This window comes from Nomascus leucogenys, chromosome 18, assembly GCF_006542625.1.
Source record: "Nomascus leucogenys isolate Asia chromosome 18, Asia_NLE_v1, whole genome shotgun sequence".
Classification (NCBI taxonomy): Eukaryota; Metazoa; Chordata; class Mammalia; order Primates; family Hylobatidae; genus Nomascus; species Nomascus leucogenys.
In genome coordinates, this window is record NC_044398.1 from 20,988,409 (window position 1) to 20,996,387 (window position 7,979).

General features: G+C 54.6%; 1 long non-coding RNA gene across 1 annotated transcript; it reads left to right on the forward strand.

Annotated features, from left to right (window-relative positions):
• The first annotated feature begins 1,633 nt into the window (after positions 1-1,633).
• LOC101178862 lies at positions 1,634-6,719 on the forward strand. The gene is made up of 2 exons (XR_179736.2): positions 1,634-1,761; positions 6,359-6,719. It is a non-coding gene; the product is annotated as an uncharacterized LOC101178862 (long non-coding RNA).
• Positions 6,720-7,979: the final 1,260 nt, after the last annotated feature.

The following is a 7,979-nucleotide window of genomic DNA, read 5'->3' on the forward strand; positions in this document are numbered from 1 at the left end:
CCAAGGGGAGTGGGCAGCAGCTGTGAAAGAGTCCAGAGTGACAATTGGGAGGCTGAAGGTGACCTGGTGAGAGCAGCTTCTATGGTGTGGTAGGGCTTCACCTGATTGCAGGGGTGAGGGTGTAGACACAGCAGGCATAGGCCTCTTTGGATGTTCATGAGTGAGAAAGGGCCCTGACACCTGAATGCTTTGCATGCCCAAGGTGAGCAGTGAGAAGAGTGAGTGGCGATGCTCATGCCTGCCTCTCCTGGGGAACCCTGTGGGGTCGGCATGGTCTGGACAGAACCAGAGGGAGGGCGGTGGGAGTTAGGGTGGAATGCCCTGGACCAGGGTGTGGAAGACACCCCTGCCTGGGCTCTCCACTCTCTCTCTGGGTGACCACAGGTTGCTTCCATCTCTGATCCTAATTCCTTATCTGTAAACTGGGAATAGTGATTCTGCTCTGCCCCTGCCTCCCACGGTCATGGGAATTGAAATGAAGAATCATGGTTTAGCCCAAGTGCCTATTTGTTGATGGATGGGGCTGGGGAGGGAAAGGAATGACCACGGCTTCATCATTCACCAGCACTGAAGGCGAGGGGGTGACCTGGGTGCCTGTCCAGGAGGCAGACCCAGGGCTTCTCCCTCAAGGAAGCTGCAGAACAGAGATGACCCTCCATGGTTGCTGGGAGAAGGTGGGTTGAGTGAGTCTGGCCCTGAGAGGCAGGGTCTTGGTGGAGTGGCATGTTGGCTTTGCTAAGCCTGGGCTCCGTAGGTTGACCTGCCCTTGCACAGCATCTGCCCTTTAACTAGGAGCCTTAGCCCGAAGGAGCCCGTGGCTGATGGGAGAGTTTCCGGCATCCGCAGGTGGGCAGGTGAGTGAAAGGTGAAGTCCTGGGTGAGGCCCTACTGAGAGATCCCAAATCGATCTGAGGATCCAGCAGCCTATTCCTCAGGGGGCTCCCTTTGCTCTGCTTCCAGAAAATTAGGGACAGTGTGGGAGTCAAAGGATGGCTGTTGCAGTTTGGGGTGTTGGGCAAGTCTCATGGGAAATGGCTGCTTAAAACATGTTTTGAGTCCCAGGCCCTTGATTTCTATGGGGTGTTTGGGGGGGCTTCTGTCTATGATCTATGAGGGCCACCCACTGCCTCCATTCCAATTGGGAGTGGGTGGGGCCCTCACTCAGCAAGAACCAGAAGGAGGAGGAGAGACAGCTTCTGTTGAGGTCTGGGCACTCATTTGGGGGTTATATCTCCCTGGGAGCCAGGAACAGTTGATCCCCCAGAACTTGCTCCCTCGTGGCCTCTCTGTACCCTCAAAGTTGTCTATGCCCCCAGCTTTTCCACCTGCTTCCTGCGCTCCTGGCACCTCCTGCTGGACCTGTGGGCAGGAGCAGGTTGGGATCAGACTCAGAGGCCTTGGCTCACTTTGGTGTTGTGCTGAGGGGCTGGGGTCCTTGTTTGCCAACCCCCACACTCCCGCTCCGCCAAACCAGTTTATGAAACTGCAGAACCACAGTAAACTCCTTCCCCTGGCAAGCCAAGGTGGTTGGGCGGGGTTGGGGTGACAATATGTTTCCAGGGGCCCCAGGGTTCTCTCTTCACAATTACCCTGCTAGAGACAGCCTCTGATGATCCAGTCTGGGCATGTCACCAGGCTGAGAGGGACAGCCCACCCAACAGAAGCCACAACAGGTCCCCAAAGAATTTCTGTAGGCTGGGACTCCTGAGTGAAATGAAGAAGTGGGATTGAACAGAGAGAAATGTGAAGTCTGCCAGCTAGGTATGAAGGGCCAATGACTCAACTTGAGGGAAGTTTGTGCAAAATCTACTTGGGAACGTTTGTTGACTTCACACGAACTAACAGTGTGAGCAGCTGCCAAAGTCCTGTGCAGGTTTGCGTTGCGTTAACTGTTGACATCGGTCTGGCTGTGCACAGACCTCAGCCCCAGTGAGGGACCCTACCCTTGGATAAATGTTGGTGAACTGCCCCGTGTCTTTTGGAGAGGAGTGGGTGGTGCCTGGGCTGCAGAGCCAGGCCAGGGCAGGACTTGGGAGGAACGTGATGGAATTCTCCAGGTCTGAATGTCTGTCTGGAGGAAGGAGAATTCCACTTGCGCCAGGTGATTCCTGAAGGCAGAGCTAGCTCCAGAGGGTGGGGAGGGCCAAGAGGTGATTTTCAGCTCAAATGAGGAGAAGTTTCTAGGTTGCCACTCTTCCCCAGTGGCTGCTGGAGGCACTGGGGCAGGAGTGAGTGTCTCAGCACCAGCAGCAGTGTGAGAAAGGGATGGTGCTTTGTCACATGTCTTGCACATCCAAGGTAACCAAAGGACATTTAGTCCAAGGGATTTCTAAGAAAGGGATGACTGAGCCCTGCACCTGGGGGCTGATAGTATTGTCTGTGAGACTTGACTCAGACAAAACACACAGAGGAAACGGCAATCAGTGGCAGATTGGTTCTGCCTTTCTGGAAGAAGTTGGTCTCAGTTAAAGCTGCCCTGCAGTGAGCAGCAGCCTGTCCTTGCAGGAGTGCAACTGAGACCAGATAACCTTGGGCTGGAAAAGGGATTCCAGTTTCAGGCATGAGGAGGGGGTTGGATGTGAACAGACAATCTCTGCGGTTCCTTTGAGTCCAGAGCTCCTTGGCAGAGAAAAACACCCGCAGAACTCTGAGCGGTAACGTAACACAAGGTTACGGAGGACGGAGCAGAGATCCGAATATAGCTGGCGGGAGGAAGGCAGCAGCGGGCGAGGGGAAAGTAGGTCCTTGGAACAAATGAGGTGGGGCATGAAATTAACGAGGCTGGAAAAGGGCTGAGCTCAGGGACTCCTTTTTAAAGACTGTCTTTTAGTAAGAAAAATGAGGAAAAGAAATTTGGGTAATGGAGATATAATGGAGATTGTAAATGTAGCTATTGACAGCTGGCCCATTGGCCGGAGAGAGGGGCTTCTTGGAGAACGAGGAAGAGATGTAGATCAGTGGGTCTGGGGTGACCCCAGCATGGCATGCAGGGTGGATGGGAGTTGGCTGCTGACATCAGCTGCCCACACCTTGAAGGCTACTGTGCTCCAGCCCTTGAGCTGGGCCATTCTGTCCCCCTACTGTCACGCACTGTCCTGTGATCTGTTTATCTTATCCCCTGACCTTGGCACATACTCATCCCTCACTGGGCATGCCACTTTTCTCCTTTTTGCCTTTCTGGGTTTCACCCCAATCACTCAGCTGAGTCCCTACCTCTCCAAGAAACCTTCTCTTAAGGGCTCATAGCCCATGTCCAGTTCTGTTCTGAGCATCTGGGGGCCATTCCACCCACTTGGCACTTGGATGGACACATTCTTAGGAGCTCAAGCAGCCTGTCTGTGCAATGGGGGAGGGCCTGTCCACCAGGCTCGGTCAGCAGAGTGGTTGGAGGGCATAGGATGGGCAGTTATTTGCCCCCATGGTGCTGGCCCTCTGGAAATTTAGAGTCCCTAGAAGCCCCCGCCATGTCCTGCTTCTTACCTGCGACATAGGGGTGGAGATGGAGGGGCTTGAAAGGGCCCCTATTGGCTTTCCCTTCCCTGGCCACTAACCCAGGCTGCCTGCTCCCTCTTCCCAGCCCTGCCAGCTGGCCAAGCTTATCCTGTGGCCCTGTCCAGGTGACAAGGCCCTGGAAGAGGGCCAGCCAGCTGGACTTCTTAGGAGCTGTCACCAGAGCCGCAGAACATGGGGGGGTGGAAGGATGCACAGAGGCAGCAGGGCCCCTTCTCTGGGGAAGACAACCAGGGACACTGGGAGCCTGAAACCAGAGCCATTTCACACCTTGCCTATTAATTGCCGGATTGATTTTGGATCCCAGTCTCCAGGAGGACCTAAAAATCAATCCCCTCCACTTCATGCTTCTCTGGGCTCAGGAGTTGTTCTTAAAGCAGCAGCTGTCCTGGCTGCTGTGGCTGAACCTTCCTGTCCAAGAGCAGGCTGTGGGTTCCAAAGCATGCTCAGGGCTAGGCGGCAGCTGTTGGCTTTATTCCAGAACCACTGATCTCTGTGTAGGAAGACTGTTACCCTGAAGGGGAGCCATGTGGTATGACTGGAGAGGTGTTAAGAAGGCTCTCATCCTCAAAGCTCCCTCCTACCAAGATGCCTGATATCCGTAATTCCACCATTAGGAAGTCATTTCTTTGGACACATTTAGGTCAACAGTCCCAGCTTCCAAAATATGGAGGCCCAGAAGAAGGAACACAGATTAGGGCTGTACCATTGGAGTTCCTTGTGAATGGAGGCACTGGAGGCCTCAAGGCATCAGGAGAGCTCTGTGTGAGGGATGGGGAGCAGGAGGCAGATGTCAGGGCATGGGGGAGGGAAAGTAGAAGTTGAAGACCACCCAACAGGAGGCTGTGGAGGGGTGGTGAGCAAAGAACAGTAGATACCCCCAAGGCACTTCTCACTTCGGGGGCTGCTTTGGGGCTGTGTGCTGGGAGACTGGCTCTGTGGCAGGTGAGATAAGATGAAGGAACTCCCGTTGGCTGGGTACCTTCTGTGCCTCCAGCCTTGAGCCAAGCACAGTGGCAGTCTGATGTCACCACCACCCTGTGGGAAGGGCTCCCACAGCCTTGTTTCTTAGATGAGACACTGAGGTGGTGCATGAGGCTGGACGACCTGCCTAAGGTCACACAGCTGCTCCTGCAGCATAGGGGCTGGAGCTCGGGTCCGCCACCTCTTCATGCCGTGATTTCACTGCCTCCCACCTCCTCTGCAGAAGGGGCCAGGAGTTGAGGAGACTTCTAAGAAGTTGGGAGAGCCAGAGCACAATGGAAGGGGTACCTGAGGTCAAGGATGCCATGATTTCAAGAAGCTGAGGCAGGAAGTTCTATGACCCGCTGATGTTAGAAGCTGGGGACAGCCCCTGGGCTTCTGTCCTCAGCCTCCCTGACATCCTGCCCTGTGCAGAGCCCTCACACGTGGGAAGGCCTGGTGGGCAGGTCTCCTGCAGCCTCAGCCCAGTGGCTGCTGCCTGCTACTCCATCATGGCTGTGGAGATATGGGCTTTAGGCAGGGTCACTGCAAGTCACCCTGTGTGCTTGGGGACATGGGGACATCATTGCTCATCCCCTGCCCACATGGACCCAATTACTGATGCAGCACTGCGTGTTCCCACAGCCACCAACAAGGGCCTCTTTCCTGGTAGCATCACAGATGGACAGAGAGGTCCTGGGCCTCCCTCCACCCCCACAAGCCCATTACGCTAATTTCAAGTGTGTCTCCACTTTGCCAGCCTGGAGGGTGGAGTGTGGTGTGTGTGTGTGTGTGTGTGTGTGTGTGTGTGTTGGGGAGGGAATGAGGCAGCAACTGCAAGAAGTTTGGTGCAGTTACAGGGAACAAGTCTCATCTTTGCCCAGCCTGTGAGCCCCTTGAGAGCAGGGGCCATGTCTGTTTTCCAATAACTGACCCCGAGGGCCTGGCATGGATGTGGGTACTCAGTGCATGTTTGTTTAGTGACTGAATGGCTGAGTGAGTGAATTAGGAATCTCTTGGTGGCCATCTCAGTCCTCGCCCAGCCACAGCTATGCTGTGTGGCTTTTGGTGAGTTGCTAGATGTCTCTGTGTGCAGATGCCTGAAAATAGTGCCAACTGGGAAGAATGGCTAATGACAGGCACGTGCTGAGGGGATAGTGTGGGCAGGAGGGCTCTGCGGTTTGTGGAAGGTGCCCACAGTATAAACTGCTGGGGACACTGGGGTCTCTCTCTTTTTCCCAAGGCAAGGCTGACATGGTTTGGAGCACAGTGTAGTTTTGAGTGGGAGGAGGGGGCTGTCCTAGGCTTGGTTGGGGTGGGGGCATGTGGACTGGCATTGGAACTGAAGGGTGACAGGGAGGGCTGGGTTGGGGCTTGGCCAGGGGTTGAGGTCAGGGGCTGGCTCAGGCAATGGCTGGGGGCTCACGCGGATCCTGAATGAAGAAGTTGGTCAAGGCTGGGCACAGCTGGGGTTGGCTTCAGGACCTCAACTCAGGGCTGGACCAGAGATCTCTCCAGGTCAGGGCCAGTGTCAACCTGGGGCCAGTGCAGATTCTGTCCAATAGGAGCACTGGGAATGGCTGACTGTCCTGGCCTCATTTGCTCTGAGCACATAAGCTGAGTGGGTGGATAACCAAGGCTTTCTGAGGGTGATGACCTTGAAGAAGTCCTCCTGTCCCCAAGTTGTCCTTGGGGAAGTTCAGGGCTGCCCAGGGACCCAGGGGCCATTTCACTCTGTCTGTGTGTTGTCAGGGGAAGAACAGAATTGCCCAGCTAGCACTGACTAGCAGCTGGGGGGTGGTGTCATCAGCATTTCTCACACATGCACGACACTCTATAGTTTATAACCCCTTTCCTACCCTGCATCTTCTCATCCTCTCCACAGCCATGAGAAGCAGGCATAACAAGAGAGGATGCCCGTGTTACAGATAAGAAAAACAGAGGCCCCGGGAGGAAGCTTGCCTAATGCCACTCAGGAGGTAGAGGCAAAGCTGGGAAAGGCCCTGAGTCCCCAGACTGCCCCTCTGGAGCTCCGCATGCAGCCGCCCTGCTGTCCTGCCTGGGATGCCATCGCCAGGCTAGGCTGGCGCTCATGCCCATGCCCTGCTGTCCACTGACACCCCGCAGAGCTTAACACCCTGCTGAGCCTGCCCTGCAGCCCTTGCCAAGTCTGTCCAAGTGGCCTCAGTCATTGGCAAGTCACATTGCTGACATCACAACTGCATAAAATTAATTTATTTAGTTAAGGGAGGTGTTAATTAAGAGTTCTCTTTTATTGTGTCCTTGCAGACAGCTCTCGGGGGCTTCTGAGTTGTCATTGCCAGTGACAGCAAAAGCTAATGGTATCACAAGTTATTAATAGGATGGTGTGAGAGGCGGAGGGGCAGGAGCTGGGGCTGTGGGGGATGGGAAAGGGAGAGTTCGGGGAGGGGAGAGGATGGTCCCCTACTTTCTTCTCACCAAGTTGGGCTTCCCTCTGCAAGTTGATCCGATAACAGGCATTTTCTGGGGGATCTGGGGTTTGCTGCCAGGCCCCGTGATGCTCAGGATTTTGTGAGCCCTGAAGAAGTGTCCCCAGGCCAGTGCCCACCCACTCCTGCTGCCCCCATTCCCACAGTTCTTGGTGTTTGCCTTGAGGAGTGTTGGCTCTCACATAAAGAGCTCATTCTTTGCTTGCTTTGTCTCTTCACCTACCCTAACCCTGAATATCTTGGGGTGCATATAGTGACTGTTTTAGCTCTGCCTCCACAAAGCTTAGCACAGAGCTTGGAGCTTCACGGGAGGGCAACAAACATTTGCTAAGGGAATAAGGGGTCCTCTGCCCCCCAGCTGGTCTCCAGGTCTGTCTGGCCTTCTTGCTGAGTGATCTTGGGGTCATGGGCGGGGATGGTGAGAGAGAGAGGGCAGGTGGATCCACAACTCCACAAGTCCCCAGCCTCTCTCAGTGCCCTCAGCCTTGCAGCCCTGGAGATCCACAAATTGGGGAGTGGATAGATCTTTGCTGATGAAGGTGAGGTGTGTGCAGGTATGGGCAGCCAGGTGTGGGGCAGGCTTGCCAGGGTAGGGTAGTGAATGGGGAGTTGTTGGTGAACTCTGCACAAGGACCACCATGGGGAAGAGGGAAGAAGATATTTTAAACTATTTTTAGCTAAACAACAATGGCTGCAAATCAGCCACTTGGTGCAGTGGAACAAACACAACCAAGCAGCTCAGACCTGCAGGCCTGTCCCTGACAGTCTCCATGACCTTGGGAAGGTAACTGCTCTCTGGGCCTGGCTTCCCATCTGTGAAATGGAGGACTGGGCTGAAATGGACAAATTTCAATGCCCAATGTGTTCCACACCTCCCATGTCCTGCACAACTCATCTTCGAGTAGATGTGCCAGGCCCTTCATGGTTATCATCTCAAATGCCTATGGCTTCCCTGTGAGGGAGATAGTCAATTATCACCCATTATATTTGGGGAAACTGAGGTTCAGATGAGAAAACAGAGGCCATTTAATTTGC